Here is a 27969-nt window from a genome sequence, read left to right on the forward strand (position 1 = left end):
CTGAGGCCCAGAGAAGTTAAGTGACTTGCCCAAGGTTACAAAGCAGATGAGTGGTGGAGCTGGGAATAGAACCCAGGTCCTCAGCCTCCCAGTCCCATGCTTCTTCCATTAGGCCATGCTGCTTCTCCATTCCTACCACAACTCTGTCTCTTCCTTTCTCCCTCTCTTGCTTCCTTCCTCTCTCCCCACTTAATTGTCCTTATGATTCATTCAATCGTATTTATTAAGCACTTACAGCGTGCAGAGCACTGTACTTTACAAACTCTACCTGGTCACACAGGTCCTCCTCTCACCATCCCTCTATATACTTTCCCTCATTTTTTGCCTTTGGCTTCCACTTCTCCTCTTCTTGACACAGTTTCCTCCTCTCCCCCTTCCTTTGTTCAGCTCTGTTCGGTCAATCAATCAACAGCATCTGTTGAGCACTGGTGCACGGCACTGTACTAAGAACTCGGGAAATTACAACGCAATCGTTACCCTCAAAGACTTAGTGGGGGAGATAGGCACTAAAGTACATTATAAGCACGGACATACAAGAGAGTTTAGAGTTAAGTGTCTGTAGGGAAGAAAAAGTGAGGTAACTATTTCAGTGAATCCTATAACACAAGAATTAATTTCATGCCAAAAAGCAGCATGGGCAAGTGGAATGAGCCCAGGTCTGGGAATCAGAGGACTCGGGTTCTGATCCTGGCTCCGCCATTTATCTGCTGTCTGACTTTGGGCAAGGCATTTTACTTCTCTGAGCTTCAGTTATCACATCTGTCAAATGGCAACCAAAAGAAGCGATCCCAAGTGGGACACGGACTGTGTCCATGTTTATGGTTGGGGTCACCCCCTGCAATGGGTTTTCCCACATACTCTCCAAACCAGGGTGGTCCCTTATACAACAGAAGCAGCCTTATTCATCATCTGGTAAATTACATACTAGGAACCTTGATAATTCTTCAAACTATATCCTTAGGCTTTCCGGGGGTGTCAGAGGGATTCTAGACTGTAAACTCACTGTGGGCAGGGAATGTGACTGCTATATTGCTATACTGTACTCCCCCAAACACTTGGTACAGTGTTCTGCACTAAATGTGATTGATTGACACTGTCCAACCCTATTAGCTTGTATCTACCCCAATGCTTAGTACAGTGCCAGGAACATAATAAGCGCTTATCAAATGAATTTGGTTTGGTGATGCTGGGAAGGGGGCTTTAATTTTCATTCATTTATCTCAACCTTTTTCCCTCTACCACTGAAATGATCATTTGGATAATGGGTTTTACACTACACAACTAATGTAATTACTGCCAAAGGAGTAGGGTTTCATCAGCTCAAAGCGGCCCTGGTGCAACATGGCTGGAATGGGTGGTAGAGGATTTTTTCACGATCAAACAGAAATACCCAAGTTTCCCCCGGCTTTGAGCTGCTCTACCCCTCTTTCTTTTCTATCCCTCTCCTGCTAGGCCCGTCCAACACCCTCTGAGCCCTCTAGACTATAACCTCGCTATGGGCAGGGAACTTATCTCCCAACTCTGCTGTACGTGCAAAGTGCCCGGGCTTGGGAGTCAGAGGTCGTAGGTTCTAATCCAGGTTCTGCCGCTTGCCAGCTGTGTGACTTTGGGCAAGTCACTTAACTTCTCTGTGCCTCAGTTACCTCATCTGTCAAATGGGGATTAAAACTGTGAGCCCCACGTGGGACAACCTGATCACCTTGTATCCCCCAGCACTTAGAACAGTGCTTTGCACATAGTAAGCACTCAACAAATACCACCATTTTTTTTTTAATTTTACTATCCTAAGCGCTTCATACAGTGCTCTGTTCACAGTAAGTGCTCAATAAATACGACTGGTTGATGGACTGTTTATCAATGTCTGTCGCTCTCCTCTGGTCTCACTCTCTTCCGGCATCCCTGGGGTTTCTCCCCGGCAGGCTGTGAGCGGCACTGCTCTAGGGCTCTTGGGCGTCGTACTGCCTGAACCGACCGAGGGTCCCCAAGGATGAAGGAGGCGTGAGGAAGCATTTCCTTGTGTCCTTGTTTCTGGAGAGGACATTGATTTGGGCAGGAGAGGGTGACTGAGCCCATCATTGGGCAGGGATTGTCTCTGAGAAGCAGCGTGGCTCAGTGAAAAGAGCGTGGGCTTGGGAGTCAGAAGTAACGTGTTCTAATCTCGGCTCCACCGCTAGTTAGCTGTGTGACCTTGGACAAGTCACTTAACTTCTCTGTGCCTCAGTTACCTCATCTGTCAAATGGGGATTAAAACTGTGAGCCCCACATGGGACAACAAGATCACCTGGTATCCTCCAGCGCTTAGAACAGTGCTTTGTACATAGTAAGCGCTTAACAAATACCACAATTTATTCTATCTGTTGTCGAATTGTACATTCCAAGCGCTTAGTACAGTGCTCTGCACATAGTAAACGCTCAATAAATACTAATGAATGAATGAATGAATGATGAGGTTGGGAAGGGGCACTTTGGGGCAGTTCCTTCACTTTCCCTCAGTGGTGAATGGCACAGGCCTCCTCACCACCATTTCTACTGGGGGGCAGGGGGAGAAGGGGTGCCCTTAAGCTGGGCAACAGAGAGAGAGGAAAGCTTAGTCATGACCCACCTCTCCTCTCCCCTCTCCCTCCCCCAAAATGAGGGGATCCCGGAGGCAAGATATTTACACAACCTCAAGCCGTCGCTTGTGCTTTGTGAAATTATTGGTAATAACAGCCCTTAGGCCCCGAGTGTGTGCAACGTGCCGATCTAAGCGTGAAAAAAGATTCACTGGGAGAATAAGACAGGCCCCTGGCCCCAAGGAATTCACCACCTATAAATAAGACGGGGAGAGAGGAGATTGACGAACAGGCCTATGTGGAAAGATGAGACAAGAGAAACACAAAAACAACAGAAAAGACAGGGACAAAGAAACAGGAAAAAAAGCAGTCGAGAGCTGGGTCTAGATGAGCAGCCTTCCTGGCTCCTCAGGACTCAAGAGTGCAAGAGAGCAAGACTGCAGAGAAGCAGTGTGGCTCAGTGGAAACAGCCCGGGCTTGGGAGTCAGAGGTCACGGGTTCGAATCCCAGCTCCGCCACTTGTCAGCTGTGTGACTTTGAGCAAGTCACTTCACTCCTCTGGCCCTCTGTTACCTCATCTGTAAAATGGGGATTAAGACTGTGAGCCCCATGAGGGACAACCTGATTACCTTGTATCTACCCCTGTGCTTAGAACAGTGCTTGGTACTTAGTAAGCGTTTAACAAATACCATGATAGTGAATACTTCCCTCTGCTGTCTAGATTATTCTTTAAAAAAACACTGTTCTGCACACTTCAGCCCAACCCCTCCAAAACCACAAATGGTTACTCACTCCTTTCCGCATCAGGGAGGATACTCTTGATCATGGGCTTAATCAGCTTTTCCCCCCTCTATTTATTTCTGGTCTTTTCCCACTGCCACCAGATCCCATTCCCATCCTAATGACTAATCGACCCACCAAGTCCACCTGCGTAAGGCAATAAAAACAAAAACCAAACAGATGTGTGTTTGTACAAGGCATCAGCTAGGCAAGGACTATAATGTCATTTCTCCTGGGCTTCTTTTACGGCATCTGCTAAGCGCTTACAATGTGTCAGACACTGTACTAAGCGCTGGGGTAGATACAAGATAAATAGGTTGGACACGGGTCCTGTCCCCTGTGGGGTCACAGTCTTAATCCCCATTTTACAGATGAGGCAACTGAGGCACTGGGAAGTCCAAGGTCACACAGCAGGTAAGTGGCAGAGCTGGGATTAGAACTCAGGTCCTCTGACTCCAGGCCTGTGCTCTCTCCATTAGGCTACGCTGCTTCTTTCATGTTCTAGGACACTGGATGCATTTCTGATCTTTTCACCACAGTTAATTGGCTTGACCCTAATGATAATAATAATAATAATAATGGCATTTGTTAAGCACTTATTATGTGCCAATTACTGTTCTCAGCGCTGCGAGGGCATACAAGACGTCCCATGTGCATCTCACAGTCTTGATCCCCATTTTACAGATGAAGTAACTGAGGCACCGAGACAGTAAGTGGCTTACCCAACTCACAGAGCAGACAATTGGCGGAGCCGGGATTAGAACCCACAACCTCTGACTCTTAAGCCCATGCTTTTTCCACCGAGGCACACTGGTTGAAAGGCATCTCAAAGTAGAAGCACTAAACCATCTATAACAATCAAGATAATCACAACTTGACAGGCAAAGTGTAGGGTTAGGCTCCCGATGTCAGCCACGAGGAGGAGCTTACAGGTTTCATGTGAAGAGTGGCACAGCATTCACTCATTCATTCAATAGCATTTATTGAGCGCTTACTTTGTGCAGAGCTCTATACTAAGTGCTTGGAATGTACAATTCGGCAACAGATAAGAGACAATTCCTGCCCACTGATAGGTTTACAGTCTAATCGGGGGAGACAGACGGACAAAAAACAAGACAACTTAATCACGATAAAGACTCAAAGGGATGTACACCTCATTAACACAATAAATAGGGTAAGAGAAGGCAAGAGGTTGGGTTTGATTCAACTACCTAATATTTTATTCTCGAATGGGCATCCTTGTAAACTCATCTCACCGGATTATCTGGATTTTTTGTGAACCTGAATCGTGTCCCATCCTGACCAAACCAGATGAGAGGGTCAACTGGATTTTAAATCTGCTGCTAATGACTCCAACAGGGAATGTGCCTACTAATTCTGTCGCAGTGTACTGGCAAAGTAGAAACAGCACGGCGTAGTGGACACAGCACGGACCTGGGAGTCACAAGGTCATGATTTCTAATCCCAGCTCCGCCAATTGTCAGCTGTGTGACCTTGGGCAAGTCACTTCAATGGGCCTCAGTTACCTCATCTGGAAAACAGGGATTGACACTGTGAGTCCCACGAGGTCCATGGACTGTGTCCAATGTGATTTGCCTGCATCCACCCCGGAACGTAGCGCAGTGCCTAGCTCATAGTGAGCACTTAACAAATACCACAATTTTTATTACTACTCTCCCAAGTGCTTAGTACAGTGTTCTGCATATCATAAGTGCTCAATAAATACTGACTGATGTACATCCCAATGTTGGCTTTATTCACCGGCCAGGCCAAGTTTGTTCATTTATCACTATCATCACATCTCAAGTTCCAATTTCTTAACATATAAAACCAGTAATGATTGTGATTTTTAAGCGTATATTATATGCCGAGCACCGAGACAGATAATCAGGTCCCCTAAGGAGTCTGCAGTCTAAGGAGGGAGAACAGGTAATGAAGCCCCATTGTGCAGATGAGCAAACTGAGACACAGGGAAATCAAGTGATTTGATCAGAGTCATGCAGTAGATAAATAGCAGGGCTGGGATGAGAATCCAGCTCCTCTGCTTCCCAGGCCCATGCTCTTCCTATTGGGCCACTCTGCTTCTCTGAAAAGATGCTATCCTTCTATTGCCAAAACTGACAATCTAAACTCAGTCATATTTATTGAGTGCTGTGTGCAGAGCACTCTACTAAGCACTTGGGAGAGTACAATATATATATAAAAATAAACAGACATTCCCTGCCCACAATGAGATTAAAGTCTAATCTAATCTAATTCTCCAAAACAAAGGTCATATTGACCCAGGAACCACAACAAAGGTATTTCAAAAACATTTTGGTTTAACAGCTTCCTGTAGGTTTTAAAAGTTCCACTACATCCTATTGTTCTAAATCAAATGTGTCCAACTCATTTCTGCCTCAGAAGTCATTTCTGGGGCTGTTTCTTTCAGGCAGCATGACCTAGTGAAAACAACATTAATCCGGGCCGCGTCCTGGATCTCTAGTCCCAGTTTTCCAACCAACACCAGCCTGTGCTGCAGATTTGGGCAGGTCACTTAAATTCTCTGCCTCTGTTTCTTCATCTGCCAAATGGAGTAAGCACCTGGCTCGTTCATTCATTCGAAAAGCAGCGTGGCTCAGTGGAAAGAGCCCGGGCTTGGGAGTCAGAGGTCATGGGTTCAAATGCCGGCTCTGCCACTTGGCAGCTGTGTGACTGGGGGCAAGTCACTTCGCTTCTCTGTGCCTCAGTGCCCTCATCTGTAAAATGGGGATTAAGACTGTAAGTCTCATGTGGGACCACCTGATTACCCTGTATCTCCCCCAGTGCTTAGAACAGTGCTCTGCATACAGTAAGCACTTACCAAACACCAACATTATTATTATTACTTATTGAGTGCTTACTGTGTGCAGAGCACTGTACTAAGTGCTTGGGAAAGTACAATTCAGAAATAAAGACAGATAATCCTCACCCATAACGATCTCACAGTCTCTCCCTCCCTCAGACTGTACACTGCCCAAAGGACTGCGCAAAATGATTATCTTCCAGCTACTCCAATGTTTAGCCGGTGTTTGGCACATGCTAGGTGCTTAAGAAATACCCATACCTAATTATTATTTAATAAGAAGAAGAATTATGGTATTTGTTAAGCGCTTACTATGTGCCAGGCACTGTTCTTAGTGCTGGGGCACATACGAGATTACTGGGTTGGACACCGCCCCTGCCCTACACAGGGCCACAGTCTTAATCTCCATTTTACAGATGAGATAACTGATGCCCAGAGAAGTGAAGTGACTTGCCCAAGGTCACACAGAAGACAAATAGCAGAGCCGGAATTAGAACCCATGACCTCCTGACTCGCAGGCTGGGCTCTATCCACTCTGCCATGCTGCTTCTCCAGGCTGCATATTTTCAAAGGGGCAAATTAATACATTATTATGTTAACCTAACGCATCATATTGACATCAAACAAAAATGAATTAAATTAGTGAAATAAAGAATCCTAATGAATGTCTTACAAACATGAGAGAGAGTGTGTGGGCATATGTGCATGCGTACCTGCAGGAGAGAGAGGAACGACCACTTATGGTAGAATGTAAAGCAACTGTGACATTTACTGTGACATTTATTGAACATGTCTGGCAGTCAGGCAGTCTACTCAACGCTGTGGGGTGGGCAGGACATGGATAGCTTTTGCGGGATGGTGTGGGCTCTGAAAGCTCTTGGAAAGCCTCTTTCCACAATCCATTCTTCTTATTTTCCTATTGCCATTTCCTAATGATGAAATCCACTACGTTCGCCCTGCTCTGGAGCCCAGCGCCTTCCAGAATAATGTCAGTGAATTAGGAAGAACAAACGCAACCTCATTACTGAAACATCCCATGGGTAACCTCGCCGTACTATGTCCTGCATCTGACTGATCACTGATTCTGAGAGCCGCTTGAAAGTTGTTCCTTCTGAGGGCTGCATCTACAATTCCATGAATTCATAAAGTGGACAATGCAAGTATATTTTCCCCCTTTCAAAAATGTTATGTACTGAGCACCCACTGAGTTCAATCCACCGCACTAGACACTTGGAAAAACAGCATTAACAATGACATTTATCGAGCAGCTCCTGTACTAAAAGCTTGGAAGAGTATAACAGAGTTAGAAGATACAATCCTTGCCCTCGTGGAATTGGACTAAAAGGGAAGTAAAAATATTTACAATTACCAGAACAAATAACTGAATAGTCAACGGGTTATACATCTATCACAAGTGCTGACAGGGGAGGTCTAAATAAGCATAAGTACTAGAGGTGCGTGTTGGGAGTTAACCAAGAAAACATATTTGTTGTTGAGATTATTATCTGTCATGCAACCTTCCTACAAAACTCTGGTGATGTGTCCTGAGCGTTTTCGGTCACTACTCTAGTATGGCAAGGGAAAATACTAAATACTAAAAGTTTTGGTTCAAAAAGCACAGGATAATTCACTGTAAAAGATACACTGTTCTGTAAGTCAATTTTCCCCCTTTTTATGGTATTTAAGTGCTTTCTATCCACTGGCACTCTACTAAGTGCTGGAATAGACACAAGGTAATCAGGTTGCACAGAGTCCCTGTCCTTCATTGGCTTGCAGTCTTAATTCCCATTTTACAGATGAAGTAACTGAAGGCCAGAGAAGCGACTTGCTCAAAATCACACGGCAGACAACTGGCTGAGCCACTTTCCCCTCTATTACCGTCTTTTATGAATACTGCAAAATACCTTTCAAGGATTTGAGACGCAGGACATCACTGATCTTTAATTTAGCTCCCAGAGCAATTCTTAAATGTATTCTTTGAAGCTTGTACCTTCTTTGAAGTGCTTCACCTTCAGTCCTCATTAGCTGGAAGAAATGGGTTTCTTCAGGAGCATCGATTGACTCTGAGGCTAAACGTTGGTCTGTGCTATGCATCTTTTTTATTGTGCTCTCCTGCTGTTTGGGTGGTACCCTGGTCTGGTAATAAAACGCTATTATTGATCATTCAAAATTACACCTATTAATATCTATTAGATTTTATTTTAATGACTGTAAATGTTCCTCACCTGTCGTCTCTAAGCATACGCTGCTGAAAATACCACATTACGTTTGTTTAAAACAATTTCGGGCAAGCGATAAAGGCAAGCAGGGACACCCTGATCCACAGATCATCCACCCCAGCATCGTGTGCAGAGCTTACTGCTATCCTCAGTTTGGGGGTGGGGGAAATTTTTTACACATTCTTTCGTATGTGAGCTTACTTCTGAGCCACTGTGGTCATAAAGGGAATTCAGCCACCCTACTGATGAGAAATGGCATAGTGTAGTGGAAACAGCACAGGCCTGGGAGTCAGAAGGTCATGGGTTCTAATTCCAGCTCCGCCACTTGTCTGCTGAGTAACCCTGGGCAAGTCACTTTACTTCTCTGTGCTTCAGTTACCTCATCTGTAAAATGGGGTTTAAGACTGTGAGCCCCATATGGGACAGGGACTATGTCCAACCTGATTTGATTCTATCTGCCCCAGCACCTACTACAGTGCTTGGCACAAGCAGCTTGGCCTAGTGGCAAAAGCACGGGTTTAGGAGTCAGAGGACGTGGGTTCTAATCCCAGCTCTGATGCGTGACTCTGCGAGACCTTGGGCAAGCCACTTAACTTCTCTGTGCCCCAGTTACCTCATCTGGAAAATGGGGATTGAAACTGAGCCCCACGTGGGACAACCTGATTACTTTGTATATACCCTAGTGCTTAGAACAGGGGTTGGCACACCATAGGCGCTTAATACCATAATTATTATTATCAATGTGTATGTTGGAACTTGCTCAGATAATTTAAAGGGTGTAAACTGCAGCTGAAAGAAATACAGGTCCTTTGTAGTATAATAAAAAATTTTCCTTTTCTCTGAAATCTCTTTATCAATCAATGTCATTTATTGAGGGTTTGCTGTGTGGAGAGTCCTCAGAGAAGCAGTGTGGCTCAGTGGAAAGGGTACGGGCCTAGGAGTCAGAGGTCATGGGTTCTAATCCTGGCTCTGCCACCTGTCAGCTGTGTGACTTTGGGCAAGTCACTTCACTTCTCGGTGCATCAGTTACCTTATCTGTAAAATGGGGGTTAAGACTGTGAGCCTCAAGTGGGACAACATGATTACCCTTTATCTACCCCAGAGCTCAGAACAGTGCTCGGCACATAGTAAGCTCTTAATAAATACCAACATTATTATTATTATTACTAAGCGCTTGGCAAAGTACTGAACAATAAAGTTGGTAGGCATGATGCCTTCTCACATAGAGCTTACAGTATAAAGCGGGAGGAACATTAGCTCCTCCCTACTCATCCAAGATCTGATTCTCTAAGAGCATGGATGGGACGTTCTGGAGCATAGTGGGTGTCTAAGCATCAGAGCTTAGTGCTCACCGAAACACAGCTATACTGGGAGGGGGATGTGAGGAAAACGAGTGACAGCAGGAAACCCAACAGCGGCTGATGGCGAGCTGAAATTAGGAAACCCAAAGCAAGTAGGGCAATGGAAGCATTTTGGGGACAATAAAATGAAGTCTCAGACAACGTGCATACCAGCTGAACACTGGGAGTCAACTGAGAGCTCACCTCCTCCAAGAGGCCTTCCCAGACTGAGCTTCCCTTTTCCCTCTACTCCCTCTCTGCTCCCTCCCCCTTCCCCCCTTCACCTCCCCTCAGCTAAGTCCCCTTCCCCCCTTCACCTCCCCTCAGCTAAGCCCCCTTTCCCTCTGCTCCTCCCCCTCTTCCCTTCCCCTCAGCACTGTGCTCATTTGTATATATTTTTATTACCCTTTTTATTTTGTTAATGAGGTGTACATTCCCTTAATTTTATTTATCGTGATTATGTTGTCTTGTTTTTGTCCGTCTGTCTCCCCCGACTAGACTGTGAGCCCGTCATTGGGCAGGGATTGTCTCTATCTGCTGCTGAAATGTACATTCCAAGTGCTTAGTACAGTGCTCTGCACATAGTAAGCACTCAATAAATACTATTGAATGAATGAATGAACTACTAAGGATTGAGTTGCCTAGCACACTGCCTTAAAGAAGGGAGTGGCACTCTTTGAGAAAGAGCTTCATATGGAGAGGGAGATGAGACCAAAGAGAAAACTGTGCCATGAATTGCAAACACTTAAACAGCAACAAGTAACAACCTTGGAGAAGCAGCATAGCTCAGTGGAAAAAGCATGGGCTTGGGAGTCAGAGGTCATGGCTTCAAATCCCAGCCCAGCCGCTTGTCGGCTGTGAAACTCTGGGCAAGTCACAATTTCTCTGTGCCTCAGTTACCTCATCTGTAAAATGGGGATTAAGACTGTGAGCCCCACGTGGGACAACCCGATCACCTTGATTCTCCCCAGCGCTTAGAACAGTGCTTTGCACATAGTAAGCAATTAATAAATGCCAATTATTATTATTATTATTATTATTAACCTCTTTGGGTGAAAGATAGCTAGGACTGTGGACCCCACTTTGGTTTTTTTCCCAGGTGTACTTCAGCATCAGGAATTTCTTCTATGGAATGAGAAAGAGAGAGAGAGAGAGAAAGAGAGCATGTGCACACACAAGCCAGAGCAAGAGCACGCACAGGGACCTATAGGACTTTGGGGAAATCCTACTGGATCAATCGCTCCATCAATCAATGGTATTTACTAAGCACTGTCTGTGTGCAGAGCACTGTACTAAGCGCTGAGGACAGTATAATAATTAATAACAATACAACAGAGTTGGTAGACAAGACCTCTGCCCACAAGAAGCTTCCAAGTCCACAGGGGAGCTACCAGAGTCACGGTGGGATTCCCGGAGTCAGGAGCCAGAGCTCAAAGTCTCTGCTACTGAGAAAAGCAACTCCAAAGAACAGTTCCCCGCACTCTCTATCCCCTCTGAACCAGTTAGGGTATTTTGTGGCACAAGTGGGAGTCCAATCAAAAGCTCGTGAAGAATGTAGAAGAGGGGCTACTCTTCTAGAGTCTTCCAGGGGCCAACTTCCTTGGGCCCGGTCTAAAACGAAGGGCCTGGTTCATGTCCCAGCCCCGACTCCTGGCTAAACCCAACCTCACGCTCGGAAAATGCGCCAATTAAAGTATGTGGGCATCACTCATGTCCCCACCACGCATTTGGGGCTACAGATGTGAAGAGCAGGAAAGGATCTGGTAGCAATGGCAGATTATTTCCAACTATGAGTCTGTTTTTGACAGGGACTGTTTAAGCCATCTTAAAATTGTTTATGTTAGAGTCAACAATGAGACGGTTATAAATGGTAGCTTTTGGAAATGTTAAACAGGTATACATTACTAGAAGTCTCAAGGGTAATCTAAGTGATTCCTTCTTTGCTGACAGAGCAGCTGTTCCTAAAAAATGCTGGTTGGGGCTACTGATGATAGGCCTGAAGAGAACAGTACAACTGCACAGTTAGCTATCTTAATGTTTATCATCTATGAAATGAATCGTTTCAAGTCAGACTCCAACATGGGATATCAGCTCTACTTTTGCCCAAGGGGACCTGGACTAAAGACAGGATCCTTCACTGTCCTACCCATTTCCTCTGTTCATGGCTCCAGGGCCGGCCAATTGTCCAGAGTTATGGAGAGTCCGTTTTTCAGCTGACCTGTCCCATGTCCAGCAAGGATACAACACCGGATCTTGTAAGGCGGGATTTTTATTTTAAAAGCCCAGATTCCTTGGCTCCGGCTGCCAATTTCCACGATGATCATACTCACAGGGACCAGGGAATGTGACTTGTCATCTCTGGAAGGGAAGGAGGTCGGAGGGACATGCTAGGTTGGGCTAACTTGGCCTGATATGCAAAATGCTACATGACACTATCACGGACATGCGTGTGTCTGTATCTCTCAAGTGTGCACACACGCACACACACACTCAGCATCTGACATCCACAAGTGCCATCAATAGTAACCCTAACCTGATTCAACAAATCAGTGGTATTTGAGTGCTTACTCCATGCTCAGCACTGTCTCAGTGGAAAGAGGCCAGGCTTGGGAGTCAGAGATCATGGGTTTGAATCCCGGCTCTGCCACTTGTCAGCTGTGTTACTGTGGGCAAGTCACTTAACTTCTCTGTGCCTCAGTTACCTCATCTGTAAAATGGGGATCAAGACTTTGAGCCTCACATGGGACAACCTGATAACCCTGTATCTACCCCAGTGCTTAGAACAGTGCTCTGCACATAGTAAGTGCTTAACAAATACCAACATTATTATTCGATTAGACTTTAAGCCCGTCATTGGGCAGGGATTGTCTCTATCTGTGGCCGAACTGTACATTCCAAGCGCTTAGTACAGTGCTCTGCACATAGTAAGTGCTCAATAAATACTACTGAATGAATGAATGAACTAAGTATGTGGGAGAGTACAACATAGAGTTGGTAGACATTCCCTGCTAACAAAGTCTAGAACAGGAAAAAAATAATAATATCAATAAGTTACAGATACGTAAATAAGTGCTATAGGGATGAGGAGGTGAATATCAAGTGCTAAAAGGGCCCAGATCCAAGTGCACAGACAATGCAGAAGGAAGAGGGAGTTGGGAGGAAAAAAGGGTTTAATCAGGGAAGGTCTCTTGGAGATGTGATCGTAGGAAGGCTCTGCAGGTGAGCTGAATCAATTCATTAGGTTGCCATTCCAACCAGTCACTCGGCTTCTCTGCCTTTCTCACTGCCCTCATTTACATGCTCAGCAAGGGCTTCCAATAAGGACTTTTCTCAAAATTCAACTTTAAGCTCTCTGAGGCTCTGGAGCGCTTGACGGAGAGTAAGCACTTTACAAATGCCATCATCACCATTATTATTTGATACAGAGTGTAGTGCATTAAGTTCACAAAGAAGGCTAAATCGATGCTCCTAGGTTAAAGTGTGAGGTCAGATGGCTAGAAATCTTACGTTCTCTTCATTTATTCTCATTAAATATTGTATTTATTCTACAGGATGATTCCTTGTGAATTACAGCAATTGTATCCCTGCGAGCTTCATCATCAAGGCTAAACTCTAAAATGGGGTCAACTAAAGTTTCGCTTTACAAAATTGGCTTCGATTACTACCGATCGCTACATATAGGGGGGAAGTCTAAAACTCCTGTGTGTCTTACTTCTTTTCAAAGTTAGATTTCTAGGGACTGGCAAAACTTTGCCAAAGCCATTAACATCGGGCTTGTGGGGGTCTACAAGCCTCCCAGCAGCTGGGCCCTCAGGCACCAATGCATCCCGACTGCTTGTTCGGTCCATCTTGAAAAGAGTTCTGGGTCTGGGACAGGTGCTTACACGACTCAGTTGAATACAGAGCCAATAGTTGTACTGCAAGTCAAGCTGAATCATTACTAAGGAGACATCACTGAACAATGGACAAAAATTAACTCTGACTCTTAATTCTCAAGGAGCTCCCTCGATAAGAAATATGGGCAACGGATCCATAGAGTGAAAGCTCAAGCAAGCATTTAGCCCAAGCAATAAATGGATTTAAGGCCCCAAAGGATATTAAAATTAGATAATGTCCTCTCGAATAGACGTGGACAAACTCCAAACCAAACCAAAGAAACATTCAACTAATGCATCAAAACTGCCTCTGAAAAATAAAACAAACTTCGATGGGGAAGAAAAATCTCAGGGAACTGGAATGGGAAAATGATAAAAATGATTTGGTCACAATGATGGCAGGAAGTGAGCCAAATTTCAAGGGGAATCCTGAGCTAAAGAAATTTCTTTCCCGATGGGCAATTAGATAAGGTCGAGGGTTCTAATCCCAGCTCCGCCACTGATCAGCAGTGTGACTCTGGGCAAGTCACTTGACTTCTCTGTGCCTCCATTACTTCAACTGTAAAATGGGAAGTAAGACTGTAAGCCCCACGTAGGACAACCTGATTACCTTGAATTTACCCCAGCACTTAGAACAATGCTTGGGACATAGTAAGAGCTTAACAAATGCCATCATTATTATTATTATTATTATGTGATCATCCTTCAGTAGCTATCGCAGAAAATGCACACACAGGCTACATTTGTGAGGAAGATGCAGTAAAACTTGGGTCAGGGCCTGGAACCTCAAAATCCAGGGCTAAGAGGAACTGTAGCAGTGAGTCGCGGGAAGGATGAGGAAAAAAAAATGAGAGAAATGTATAGGGAGGAGGAGGAGGCAGAAGAAGAAAAGGAAAGAGGGAGAGCAGCAGAAGACTGTAAAACAAGCAAGGAGTTTACCACACAGAAAAAAGGAAATGTGGAAATGCTTATGGCATTGGATGGTACATATGCCTTTGGATGGTAAAAAAATGATAGACTAGGTAAAGAAAAAATGAGCCAAAAGTACAGAAGACTCCCACAGGTCCCCCAAGACCAAGCTGTCTAAATTCTAAGGCTCAACCTCCTTTATGACAACACAAGAAATGCCTACAGCTCATCTCTGAAGAATCTGAATATATTTCTTTCTTTATAATATCTTTTCTTCTATTAATATATTGCTTCTTGCATCAAAGGATACATTTCATCTCCATACCTTTACTTCACCTCTAATTGGTTCTCAGACCACTTCTTTAATTTAGTGAAGTTGCCTTCATATGTATAATCTTTCACTAATTTCATCTGTGTAATGAATTGGCATCCCTATTTTCCAAATCACTAATTAAGCAAGTTGATTTTAGAATAGATTTGACTGAACACCTCACTGAAAATGAATGATATAATTGGTCCCAGTGTTTTCAAAATGTATTAAGAATCCTATCAAAACAATCCCACTTATACATACATGGGTATACACCGTTCACAAAATGTTTCAACCCTGATTGATCACACAAAGAAGGACATGGGGACATCAGGGGACTGTCATCAATGGATGAACTGAAGCTTAGGGCAGGAATGGAGTTGGGGAATCTGGCCTTGTGAAGTAGGCAAACAAGGAATAGCAGGCCTGGTGAAGTTGTGAAAGTGGCAAAATACAGGCTCCATACATAATGGATGCAATCTTAACACATTCAAGACACAATGTACCCGCAACCTTTCCACAACCAAGAGTTTGTTAAAAAAAAAATCTGCAAAATGATATGTCATATGGACTCATGGCCAACGGATCATCATCATCATCATGTTTTGTTTATCCTTTTTAAGATTAAGTTTCACTAGAGACTATATTTTTTCAATTGAGATTTTGCCCGGCACTAGACTGTTTGAAAGTAAAGGCGAAGAAACCATCAGAAAAGGAGTTCAGGAGGGAAGAAAAGTGGATGCAAGTGTTTGGAGAAGAAGAGAAGGGATGGAATCAGAGGTGGAAGCAGGTAATTTTGAAAGCATCGCCCACTCCCTGCTGTGTCACCCTGACTTGCGCCCTTTGCTCTCCCCCACCAACCCCCCACGCCACAGCACTTTGCATATATCTGTAATTTTATTTATATATATTGATGTCTGTTTACTTGTATTGATGCCTTGATGCCTGTTCACTTGTATTGATGTCTGTCTCCCCCACTCTAGACGTGAGCCTGGGCAGGGACTGTCTCTATTGCTGTACTGTACTTTCCCACATGCTTAGTAACAGTGCTCTGCACACAATAAGTGCTCAATAAATAGAAATGAATTGAATTGAAAGCAGGTGGGAGAGCACCTCTTCAGAGACTACCGGGAAGGAGAAAAAAGATCATTTATGGGAGGTAGGGAGTTGGGGTAGTGAAGGGGTGACTTTGAAGCGCTCACGCCTGAGGGTTTCAATTTTTTTTTAAAGAAGTTGGCAATGCGACTGGGGCAAAAGAGAGGGAAGGTGGCGGCTCGGGGCATTTCAGGAGGCAATCAGAGGCCTGGAAGAGTTGTGAGGGCAACAGACATAAGAGTTGACAAGGGAGGAGAAATCAGTGTTGCTGAACATAACAGAGTTATAACAGGATGAAAATGAAGTGACCCAAGAAGTCAGGTTACTGACTGAATTTATGCCCAAAGCAAGTTTAGGAACAGAGGAAGTGGATCGTGGATGGGATTCAGCGTGGTGATTTGTGGTGCGAGACTCAAAAGGGGACGGGGGGTGGGGCCAAGAACCAAGTCCAGTGGAGAAGGGAGAGTTGAGGATGTCGATAATAATAATAATAATGTTGGTATTTGTTAAGCGCTTACTATGTGCAGAGGACTGTTCTAAGTGCTGGGGTAGATACAGGGTAATCAGGTTGCCCCACATGGGGCTCTCAGTCTTCATCCCCATTTTACAGATGAGGTAACTGAGGCACAGAGAAGTTAAGTGACTTGCCCACAGTTACACAGCTGACAAGCGGCGGAGTTGGGATTAACCCATGAACTCTCACTCCCAAGCCCGTGTTCTTTCCACGGAGCCATCTGTGCATTGAGAGAGGAGAGGTTGGGTAGGGAGTCCAAACGGGGCTTGATGATATAGGATACGTAGAGGGGGGCAGAGATAAGACATCTCTGTAGGAGGAGAGAATAGCTTGGTTGGGACGGCGACTGGGCCATCAGAGGGAAGGGAGGTAAGGAGTTTGGTGTCATAGTGGAGTGAAGTCAGGTTAGGTAAGAATAGATCTAGAAGGTGATGAGATCCAGCAGGTCTCCAAATTGGTGACAGGTGAGGTGCATTGGAGCAGGAAGGTAATGAAATGTGAGGAGGGAGTGGAAATGGATGGCTGGAGATTGGGGGGGTGGGGGTGGGGGAGTATGGGCATAAGGTACATCCATAACAGTGTTGAATTTCTCATGAATCAACATAGAGGAGGAGATCAGGGAGGGAGAAAGGGATCAAAACCACTCAGAAAACTAAATAGAGAGCCATGCTGGAGCTAGATGCATGGTGTAGTAGATAGAGCACGGGCCTAGGAGTCAGAGGTCATGGGTTCTAACCCCACTTGTCTGTTGTGTGACCTTGGGCAAATCGCTTTGCTTCTCTGGGCCTCAGTTACCTCATCTGGAAAATGGGGATTAAGACTATTAGCCCCATGTGGGACAACCTGATTACTTTGTAACTACCCCAGCACTTAAAACAGTGCTTGGCACACAGTAAGCGCTTAACAAATGTCATTAATTATTATTAATTATATGGCAAGGAACTATCAGCTGGGAATGGCACATATTTTACTCTGGATCCTAATGGCTATTTTCTTCAACTTTAGATAAGGCAACAATTTATAGAATAGTTTTAAATTTAGGACACACACACATACACGTCTGAATGACAGCATCATGGTTCTCAAAAAGTTCAAACTATGACATTCCACTCCAGGAAATATCGGACTTACCGTTGGCAGTGCATTGATGTGAAAACGTTCAACTTATTTGGTACTGCCAGTCACAAGATACTGTTCCTGAAGGGAAAAAGATAAAAGTGAATGAGGAAAAGGTTTAATACAGTAATGCATTACAACAAACCCAATTCAATACAAACCTTTCAAGGACCTACATTCTATAGGGAACTGAGGTGAGAGAAAGCTTTTGCTTGTTAATTTAATTCAACATTAGGAGGCATATACCAAAATAATGTTACAGCTTCACTCCCTATAGCCCTGTTCTGGTACATAATATAAGCCCTTCGCTCCCAAGGTTACCTCTGCCCTCGCCCCCCGCCTTCAATAATAATAATAATGGTATTTGTTAAGTGTTTACTCTGTGACAAGCACCGTTCTAAGCGCTGGGATAATTACAAGGTAATCAGGTTGTCCCACGTGGGGCTCACAGTCTTAATCCCCATTTTACAGATGAGGGAACTGAGGTACAGAGAAGTTAAGTGACTGGCCTGAAGTCACACAGCCAACAAGTGGGGGAACCAGGAATAGAAGCCACGACCTCTGATTCCCAAGCCCATGCCCTTTCCACTAGGCCATGCTGCCTTCAATGAGAACTGGCTCCCGGGTTTCTCATTCCACAAGCCCTAGATCTGGTAGCACAACAACCAGAAGGAGAAGCCCCTCTCTGCCAGGAGTAATAATGGGATGTACTGAGCACCCACTGTGTGTGGAGGAGAATTCCACAAAATATTTGGGAAAATACAACAGAAGCACAAGACTGGTTCCTGGTCCATAAGGAGCTTACACTCGGGAATGGTGAGACAATCATCTGTTTCTGTTTATTTGTTTTTTCCCGCTTGGCACTTACCAAGTGACAGGCACTGTACTAACTGCTAAGATAGAAGAGCATGGGCTTGGGTTCTAATCCCGGCTCTGCCGCTTGTCTGCTGTGTGACCTTGGGCACGCCACTTGTCTTTACTGTGCCTCAGTTCACTCATCTGTAAAATGGGGGTTAAGACTGTGAGGCCCACATGGGGCAACTTGATTACCCTGTACCAACCCCAGTACTTAGTACAGTGTTTGGCACATAGTAAGTGCTTAACAAATACCATAATTATTACACAAGGTTGGATACAGTCCATGTCCCACAAGGGATTTACATTCTTATTCCCCATTTTACAGATAAGTTAACTGAAGCATAGAGAAGTGAAGGGACTTGCCCAACATCACACAGCACGCAAGTGGCGGAGCCAGGATTTGAACTCTGGTCCTTCTGACTCCCAGGCCTGTGCTCTAACAACTAGACCATGCTGCTTCTCCAGTTCTGACAAATGGAGTAATCAGGGCACTTAATTGATAATAAAATTCACCAAACACATACAAACATCTCCCCCCGACATGAAGAGCAAAGAAAGGGCAAAAACTAAAAGCATAAGTGCAAGAGGTGGCTGCCAAGCAGATGTGATTTAGAAGACGGGAAGGGCTTGTTGGCGGTGGTGGAGTCTGGGTGGGGGGATTTTGAACTCAGAGCTAGATGTGGACTGTTGCATTTGAGACAGGAGGGTAATTCAAGTCAGAGGCAGGGTGTGAGCAATGCAACAGATGCAGGAAAATCAGGCCCAGGGTACAAACCTGAAAGGTGAACTTGGCAGGAATAAAGAGAAAAGTTTTGACAAAGGCACTCATATGCCTGGCCTGACTGAAACCCTGAAATTCCTGGGACAAAAATAGCTTAAGTAATCAGTCAGTGGTATTTATTGAATGGTTAGGATGCACAACGCACTGTATTAATTTCCGTAATGAGGTTACGCTGAGCCTGGTGGTGGTGGTAGAGGAGAGAATGCAAGCTCCTTGGGGGGCAGAAAACAGGTCTCTTCGTTAATCCGCACTTCTCCAAAGCCTTGTTCAATCCACCACAAAAGGAGGCATTCAATAAATACTGCTATTACCATTACTCTGGATACTGGGACAGAACTGGGGAAAATGGAAGTGCTATACTCATACAAGTTCAACCCTGGCACCGTGGTAAAGACCTAGACGAAAGAGAAACTGTCGGTTTCACTCCAAGGCCAACTTTCTTCGCTGCCCGTTCATATGCATCACTTGCTCCCACTCAAGTGAATGAGGATCCTCAGGCTAATAAAAAAAATGATGGTACTTGTTAAGCGCTTACTATGTGCCAAGCACTGTTCTAAGCACTGGGGTACATACAACTTAACCAGGTTGGACAGTCCCTGTTCCACATTGGGCTCACACTCTTTATCTCCATTTTTTTTTTTTACATATGAGGTAACCGAGGCACAGAGAAGTGATTTGCCCAAGGTCACATGTGGCAGAGCCAGGATTAGAACCCAAGTCCTTCTGACTCCCAGGCCTGTGCTCTATCCACTAAGCCACGCTGATCCTCCACTTAAAATACAATAACAATAATGCTAATAAAAGTATTTATTAAGTGCTGACTGTGTGCTAAGCTCTGTACTCTACACTGAGGTAGATTGAGGACACTTTCATTCATTCATTCAATAGTATTTATTGAGCGCTTACTATGTGCAGAGCACTATACTAAGCGCTTGGGATGAACAAGTCGGCAACAGATAGAGACAGTCCCTGCCGTTTGACGGGCTTACAGTCTAATCGGGGGAGACGGACGGACAAGAACAATGGCACTAAACAGCGTCAAGGGGAAGAACATCTCGTAAAAACAATGGCAACTAAATAGAATCAAGGCGATGTACAATTCATTAACAAAATAAATAGGGTAACGAAAATATATACAGTTGAGCGGACGAGTACAGTGCTGTGGGGATGGGAAGGGAGAGGTGGAGGAGCAGAGGGAAAAGGGGAAAATGAGGCTTAAGCTGCGGAGAGGTAAAGGGGGGATGGCAGAGGGAGTAGAGGGGGAAGAGGAGCTCAGTCTGGGAACGCCTCTTGGAGGAGGTGATTTTTAAGTAAGGTTTTGAAGAGGGAAAGAGAATCAGTTTGGCGGAGGTGAGGAGGGAGGGCGTTCCAGGACCACGGGAGGAGGTGACCCAGGGGTCGACGGCGGGATAGGCGAGACTGAGGGACGGTGAGGAGGTGGGCGGGGCAGAGGAGCGGAGCGTGCGGGGTGGGCGGTAGAAAGAGAGAAGGGAGGAGAGGTAGGAAGGGGCAAGGTGAGGGAGAGCCTTGAAGCCTAGAGTGAGGAGTTTTTGTTTGGAGCGGAGGTCGATAGGCAGCCACTGGAGTTGTTTAAGAAGGGGAGTGACATGTCCAGATCGTTTCTGCAGGAAGATGAGCCGGGCAGCGGAGTGAAGAATAGACCGGAGCGGGGCGAGAGAGCAGGAAGGGAGGTCAGAGAGAAGGCCGACACAGTAGTCTAGCCGGGATATAACGAGAGCCCGTAATAGTAAGGTAGCCGTTTGGGTGGAGAGGAAAGGGCGGATCTTGGCGATATTGTAGAGGTGAAACCGGCAGGTCTTGGTGACGGATAGGATGTGTGGGGTGAACGAGAGGGACGAGTCAAGGATGACGCCGAGATTGCGGGCCACAATCTCTGTCCCAAATGGGACTCACAATCTAAGTGGGAGGGAGAGAGTCAACCTCATTTCACAAACAAGGCAAATGAGACACAGAAAATAGACTTGCCCGAGGTCACACAGAAGGGAAGAGGAGCCAGGATAAGAAAACCCAGGTCCTTCTGACTCCCAGGCCTGTGCTCTTTCCACTAATAATAATAATAATGTTGGTATTTGTTAAGCGCTTACTATGTTCAGAGCACTATTCTAAGTGCTGGGGGAGACACAGAGTAATCAGGTTGTCCCACGTGGGGCCCACAGTCTTCATCCCCATTTTACAGATGAGGTCACTGAGGCACAGAGAAGCGAAGTGACTTGCCCACAATCACACAGCTGACAAGTGGCAGAGCTGGGATTTGAACCCATGACCTCTGACTCCCAAGCCTGGGCTCTTTCCATTGAGCCATGCTGCTTCTAGGCCAGCTGCTCCACTGACCTAGTTGAATAACGACGCAGCCTTGAAAGGGGTAGAATGGCTTTTGGCTTCACCACAATTCTAATCTCTTCCTTAAAATTAGGGTTAGTTTAGGTCAGTGATGATTGAAGATTACGGTTTATGCAGAATATTTGAGGTCCGGGAACAATTCCCAGAATTCCTGCTTGCAGTTTCAGGGAGAAATATTTCCCGACAAAGATGTTCACATGTAATCTCAACAAAATGCAATCCTGCTCTGTACTGCATCCATTATGGTAACACATGTTATTATCAATGACATACTTTCACCTATAATAAAAAAAAACTTCCATTTGAGAAGGAATAGATTTCTATCATTTAATATCACCTATGTAAAGAAGATGATAAAGGCTCAATAAGTAAATTATGCATCCCAGTAACAATAATCAATCTTATTTTATAGACAGAAAAATAATCAGCAAAAAAGTACAACATGCTTAGAAATCATTATTACCTTCGCCTTCTCTGGAAAGAAAGTGTTTAAAAAGCAAATATTTTAAAATACATTAAATGTGTGGGGGGTGGGCATTTGTGTTGCTTCCTTTCATTCATGTTTGAGCACTTACTATGTGGAGAACACTGTACTAAGCGTTTGGAAGAGTACAATGTAACAGCATTGGCAGACAGATTCCCTGACCACACCAAGCTTACAGTCTAGTTGCTCAAAAACTAGAAGCAGCATGGCTTAGTAGAGGTCATGGGTTCTAATCTCTGTTCCGCCACTTGTCTGCTGTGTGACCTTGGGCAAGTCACTTCACTTCTCTGGGTCTCAGTTACCTCATTTGGAAAATGGAAATTAAGACTTTGAGCCCCACGTGGGACAGGTACCATGTCCAACCTGACTTTTATCTACCGCAGTGCTTAGAACAGTAGACAGTAAGCACTTAACAAGTACCATATTATTTTTAAAAAAAAATAAAGTGTACCATACTAAAAAAATTAGAGGCAACTGAGTCTCGATTCTCAGCTGGGATGCAGCACTGTCTGAGGCCTTGCTTCACCACTCATACATTTCCTGTCTCCTCCTGGTTGTGGATTTCCCAATTCCAGCTCATCACAGAGCAGCCGCTCCAGGATTCAGATGCCGCTCTTTCTCCTTATAAGCTGATGTGGGCAGGGAATGTGTCTTACTGTTATACTGTACTCTCCCAAACGCTTAGTACAGTGCTTTGCACAGAGTAAGTGCTCCAAACATACAACTGACTGACTAAAAATCTGACCCAGTGGGGTCATGTGGCGGTGAGCGGGGCTGCTCTGCTGGGAGACTGTTTTCATTCCTGCATTGAGAAGCAGCGTGACTCAGTGGAAAGAGCCTAGGTTTGGGAGTCAGAGGTCAAGGGTTCTAATCCTGGTTCCGCCACTTGTCAGCTGTGTGACTTTGGGCAAATCATTTCACTTCTCTGTGCCTCAGTTACCGCATCTGGAAAATGGAGATGAAGACTGTGAGCCCCACATGGGACAAACTGATTACCTTGTGTCTAACCCAGTGCTTAGAACAGTTAAGCACATAGTAAGCGCTTAACAAATACCATCATCATCATTATTATTATTCCAGGACCTTGTTGTCTGTGAGCCTGTCTTGCAGTTTGATGTATAGTCCAAAGGTGACGCTGATGGAATTGATCAAGGAAGCTAAACACAGGCTGAAGCCAGCCAAGCTTTGTTGAGTCCTGAATACATTATTTTAAATTATTTTCACCTACCGCAATACCATGCTCTAGCGATAGACCAAAATTTTAAAGCCTTTTATCACAGGACATTGCTATACCGTGAACTATTTACCAAGTGTACAGTTATTTATTGTTTAATTGGTCCAAGAGAGTCAGTAAACAAACAATCCATCAGTGGTATTTGAGCACTTACTCTGTGCAGGGCACAGTTCAGTAAGATATCAAATGACATGGAACCACGTACATTACTGAAGAATTTCTCTTACATCATTCAAATCGAGAAAGGAAATACTGATTACTCAGTCTCATGGCTTGAAAAATGTGCTTTTGATAAATGACCCAGAAGAGGGAGTCCAAGTTTCTGGATGATATGCAGAATATGAGAATGTGTGCATATATCTATAATTCTATTTATTTTGATGTCTGTCTCCCTCCTTCTAGACTGTGAGCCCGTTGTGGGTAGGGACTGTCTCTAGTTGGTGCTGAACTGTACTTTCCAAGTGCTCTTCATACAGTGCTCTGCAACAGTAAGCACTCAGTAAATACAATTGAATAAATATACTCCAGTAAGAGCTCATAAGACTGAATGGTCAGAAAATGATATTCGTGATCAGTGAAGCGCAAATCACGACTCAGTGCCTCAGCACTGTTGCTGATCATTCCCTTACTCCACGATCCAAAGCCCACTGGCAACCAGAGGCCCGTTAAATGTTAAGCAACATGAAGCGCACTTTCATCCAGTCGTATTTACTGTGGGCAGCGCACTGTGCTAAGCGGTTGCAAGAGTACAATATCCCGATAAGCAGATACATTCCCTGCCCACACGAGTTTATAGTTTAGAGGACTGTAAGGGCACAGAAAAGAAAACACTATCTACACCTGGAATCCTAGGAGCAGCTTTGGCTAACTCACCTTTGGAAGTTCTCAGAAGAGCTGGAAAAGGTATTTTTAATGAGAAAAAGGAACCCAAGTAATAATAATGGTATTTGGCAAGTGTTTTCTAAGTACTGAAGTAGATATACAATAATGAGGGTGGATACGGGACCTCTCCCACAGTCTAAGAAGGAGGGAAAATAGATATTTAATCTCCATTTGACAGGGGATGAAACTGAGGCACAGAGAAGTGAAGTAACTTGCTCAAGGTCACCCAGGAGGCAAGTGGCAGAGCCGCGATCAGAATCCAGGTCCTCTGACTCCCAGACGCATGTGCTATCTGGCAGGCCAGCCTGTTTCTCCACAATAGAGGGGAATGGTACAGCTTCCATATGTGGTTCCCTTGTTGTGGGCAAGGGAATGTGCTTGTTTATTCATTCATTCATTCAATAGTATTTATTGAGCACTTACTATGTGCAGAGCACTGTACTAAGCGCTTGGAATGAACAAGTCAGCAACAGATAGAGATAGTCCCTGCCGTTTGACGGGCTTACTGTTCTACTGTACTCTCCTAAACACCTTGTGCAGTGTTTTGCACGCAGTACGCAAACATGACAATGAATGAAACTGGAATCCACTGAAATTTGTCAAATTGAGAGAAAAAAAAAAAACCAGGCCTCTCCGATCCAAGACGTGAAGGCTGAGAACAGATAGGACTGAAATGTATAAACTCTCCAAGATGGCCATTAAACCCGTAACTGTTCAACGCCGAATCCCAGGTATCGATCACAACGTGATGGGAGGCACCCCTGGAAGACTGAAACTGGTAGGTTTAAAGCCATTTCTTCACATGGTGATGTTAAGAATAATTCATTACCCGCTGAAAGTTTACAGGTCATAAATATGAATAACTGAAAGAAGGGTTTGGATTGGTTCCAAATTGGGCAGTGCAAAATGGGAAAGATTGTTAATGCCTATTTTAACTAGTAGGATGGATGGAGAAGCGGTCTAAGTAGATAGAGAATGAGCCCAGGAATCAGAAGGTCATGGGTTCTAATCCCAACTTCATCATTTGTCTGCTGTGTGACCTTGGGCAAGTCACTTCACTTCTCTTGGCCTCAGTTACCTCACCTGTAAAATGGGGATTGAGACTGTGAGCCCCACATGGGACAGGGACTGGGTCCAACCTGATTTGCTTGTATCCACCCCAGCGCCTAGTACAGTGCCTGGCATATAGTAAGTGCTTAACAAATACCATAATTATAACAATCACACTTTCCCCCCTTCCAAGCCCTACTGAAGGCTCACCTCCTCCACGAGGTCTTCCCAGACTAAGCCCCCCTTTTCCTCAGGTCTCCCCAACCCCATCGCCCCAACTCGATCCCTTTGCTCTATGCTTTCTCCCCACTCCACAGCACTTGTGTATATATGCATATATCTATAATTCTATTTATTTATATTAATGCCCATTTACTCATTTTGATGTGTACCTATATCTATCATTCTATTTATTTATATTAATGCTATTGATGCCTGTTTACTTGTTTTGATGTCTATCTCCCCCAGTCTAGACTCAGAGCCCGTTATGGGCAGGAACTGTCTCTCTTTGTGGATGAACTGTACTTTCCAAGCTCTCAATACAGTGCTCTGCACACAGTAAGCGCTCAATAAATACGACTGAATGAATGAATTACCCTGTTTTTCCAAACTTCCTGCCTGAGAGAGAATACTGGTCTGGGAGGACCACTGGTTTAACCCAGTAAGAACAATTTCTCACGTTCTTTAAAATAGTACAGAGACCCACAGCATAAGCAAACACTGCGCTTGGGTAATTAAAAATGTATATATGGAGCCTCCTGCTTTAATGAAAATGGTTTTCCTGGGGACACATTTCTCATCTGAGAAAACACACCCAAGCTATATATTAAACACACACCAAAATGATAGTATAGCTTATGCCAGCTGTGTAACAAAGGATACCACACTGGATACTCTCACTCTAGGCTTCAAGGCTCTCCATCACCTTGCCCCTTCCTACCTCTCCTCCCTTCTCTCTTTCTACCACCCACCCCGCATGCTCCGCTCCTGACGCCCACCTCCTCACCGTCCCTCGGTCTCGCCTATCCCGCCGTCGACCCCTGGGCCACGTCCTCCTGCGGTCCTGGAACGCCCTCCCTCCTCACCTCCACCAAACTGATTCTCTTTCCCTCTTCAAAACCCACTTAAAACTCACCTCCTCCAAGAGGCGTTCCCAGACTGAGCTCCTCTTCTCCCTCTACTCCCTCTGCCATCCCCCCTTTACCTCTCCGCAGCTAAACCCTCTTTTTCCCCTTTTCCCTCTGCTCCTCCACCTCTCCCTTCCCATCCCCACAGCACTGTACTCGTCCGCTCAACTGTATATATTTTCGTTACCCTATTTATTTTGTTAATGAATTGTACATCGCCTTGATTCTATTTAGTTGCCATTGTTTTTACGAGATGTTCTTCCCCTCGACTCTATTTATCACCATTGTTCTTGTCTGTCCGTCTCCCCTGATTAGACTGTAAGCCCGTCAAACGGCAGGGACTGTCTCTATCTGTTGCCGACTTGTTCATCCCAAGCGCTTAGTACAGTGCTCTGCACATAGTAAGCGCTCAATAAATACTATTGCATGAATGAATGAATGGCTTCAAGGAACTAGGCAGTTCTGAAATTGCCTAATTTACTTAGCCTTGTAGCAAAACGGAAAAACTTTTCCCATCCAAAAGACTTTTTCAAAGCTTCCTCAAGAATCGATAAGATTTACAAAGCCCTTAAAATGTGTATAACCCTGAATGAGCACTAGATGAAAACACATGAACAGAGGACAGAGTTACATCAACAATTAAAATCGGGGGAAAAATTACAAATGAACAGATAATTGATGGTATTTACCGTGCAATCATATTTGTTGAGCATTTACTGTGTACAAAACACTACTAAGGCTTGGGAGAGTACAATATAAGTGAGTGTGAGTTGGCAGATGCTTTCCCTGGACACAATAAGCTTACAGCCTAGTGCAGAGCACTGTACTAAGCACTTGGGAAACTACAATACAAGGGAGTTGATAGACGCAATCCCTGCCCACAGGAGTTTACAGTCTATGGTGGGGGGAGAGAATGAACATTAAAATAAATTACAGATAAGGGGGAACAACAGAATATAGGATATGTACATAAGTGCTGTGGGGTTGGGGAAAATCAATCAGTGGTATTTATTGAGGACTTCCTATGTGCAGAGCACTGTACTAAGCGTTTGGGAGAGCACAATCCAACAGAATTAGCAGACACATTCCCTGCCCATAATAAGTTTACGGTCAGTAAGTAGTTTTAGCACCCAGAGTATCAACATCTACAACTGTGGATGGGAAAACATGACACTTCTGCTTTTTGTGGGACAGGACTGTGTCTGACCTGCATAACCTATACCTACCACAGTGCTTAGAACAGTGCTTGACACAGTGAGCAGTCAAAGCCTGTAATACATGAAATCCATCACCTCGCCCCACTCTTCATAATGTCTGAGACCTACCCTGTACTAGAAACAGGCATGAGTTCAAAAAGATCGCCCTTGCCCAGCCACACCCTGGCTCAGCCAATATCTGACTCAACTTGTAGAACTCAGCAGCCAGAATTTCAGAATCCAAGCCACCTTGGGCCACTGCAGGTACTGAAAAATCTGGATCTAGCCCACCACCTAAACCCCCCTGCATTTAGTGATCGAAATGTCAAGGGCGACACCTAAATGGCCAATACCCAGATCTGGCACTGCGTGCGACACAGAATAACCCACGACCTGGTCTCTACCACTGGCAGAGATGTTTTCATGTTTTTAATTCGGCTTCATCTCCACTAAGGTAAGAGG

General features: G+C 44.8%; 1 protein-coding gene across 7 annotated transcripts in view; it reads right to left on the reverse strand.

The window, feature by feature from the left end:
• Nucleotides 1-27969, reverse strand: part of TBL1XR1 (TBL1X receptor 1) — a 200647-nt gene that overhangs the window by 87810 nt on the left and 84868 nt on the right. For all 7 annotated transcript variants that reach the window (XM_039913135.1, XM_039913141.1, XM_029059500.2 and 4 more), the window contains one exon: nucleotides 17550-17615. The gene's annotated coding sequence lies outside the window, so the exon portion shown is untranslated. The remainder of the gene's footprint in view (nucleotides 1-17549; nucleotides 17616-27969) is intronic.

This window comes from Ornithorhynchus anatinus, chromosome 1 (genome assembly GCF_004115215.2).
Source record: "Ornithorhynchus anatinus isolate Pmale09 chromosome 1, mOrnAna1.pri.v4, whole genome shotgun sequence".
NCBI classification, from domain to species: domain Eukaryota; kingdom Metazoa; phylum Chordata; class Mammalia; order Monotremata; family Ornithorhynchidae; genus Ornithorhynchus; species Ornithorhynchus anatinus.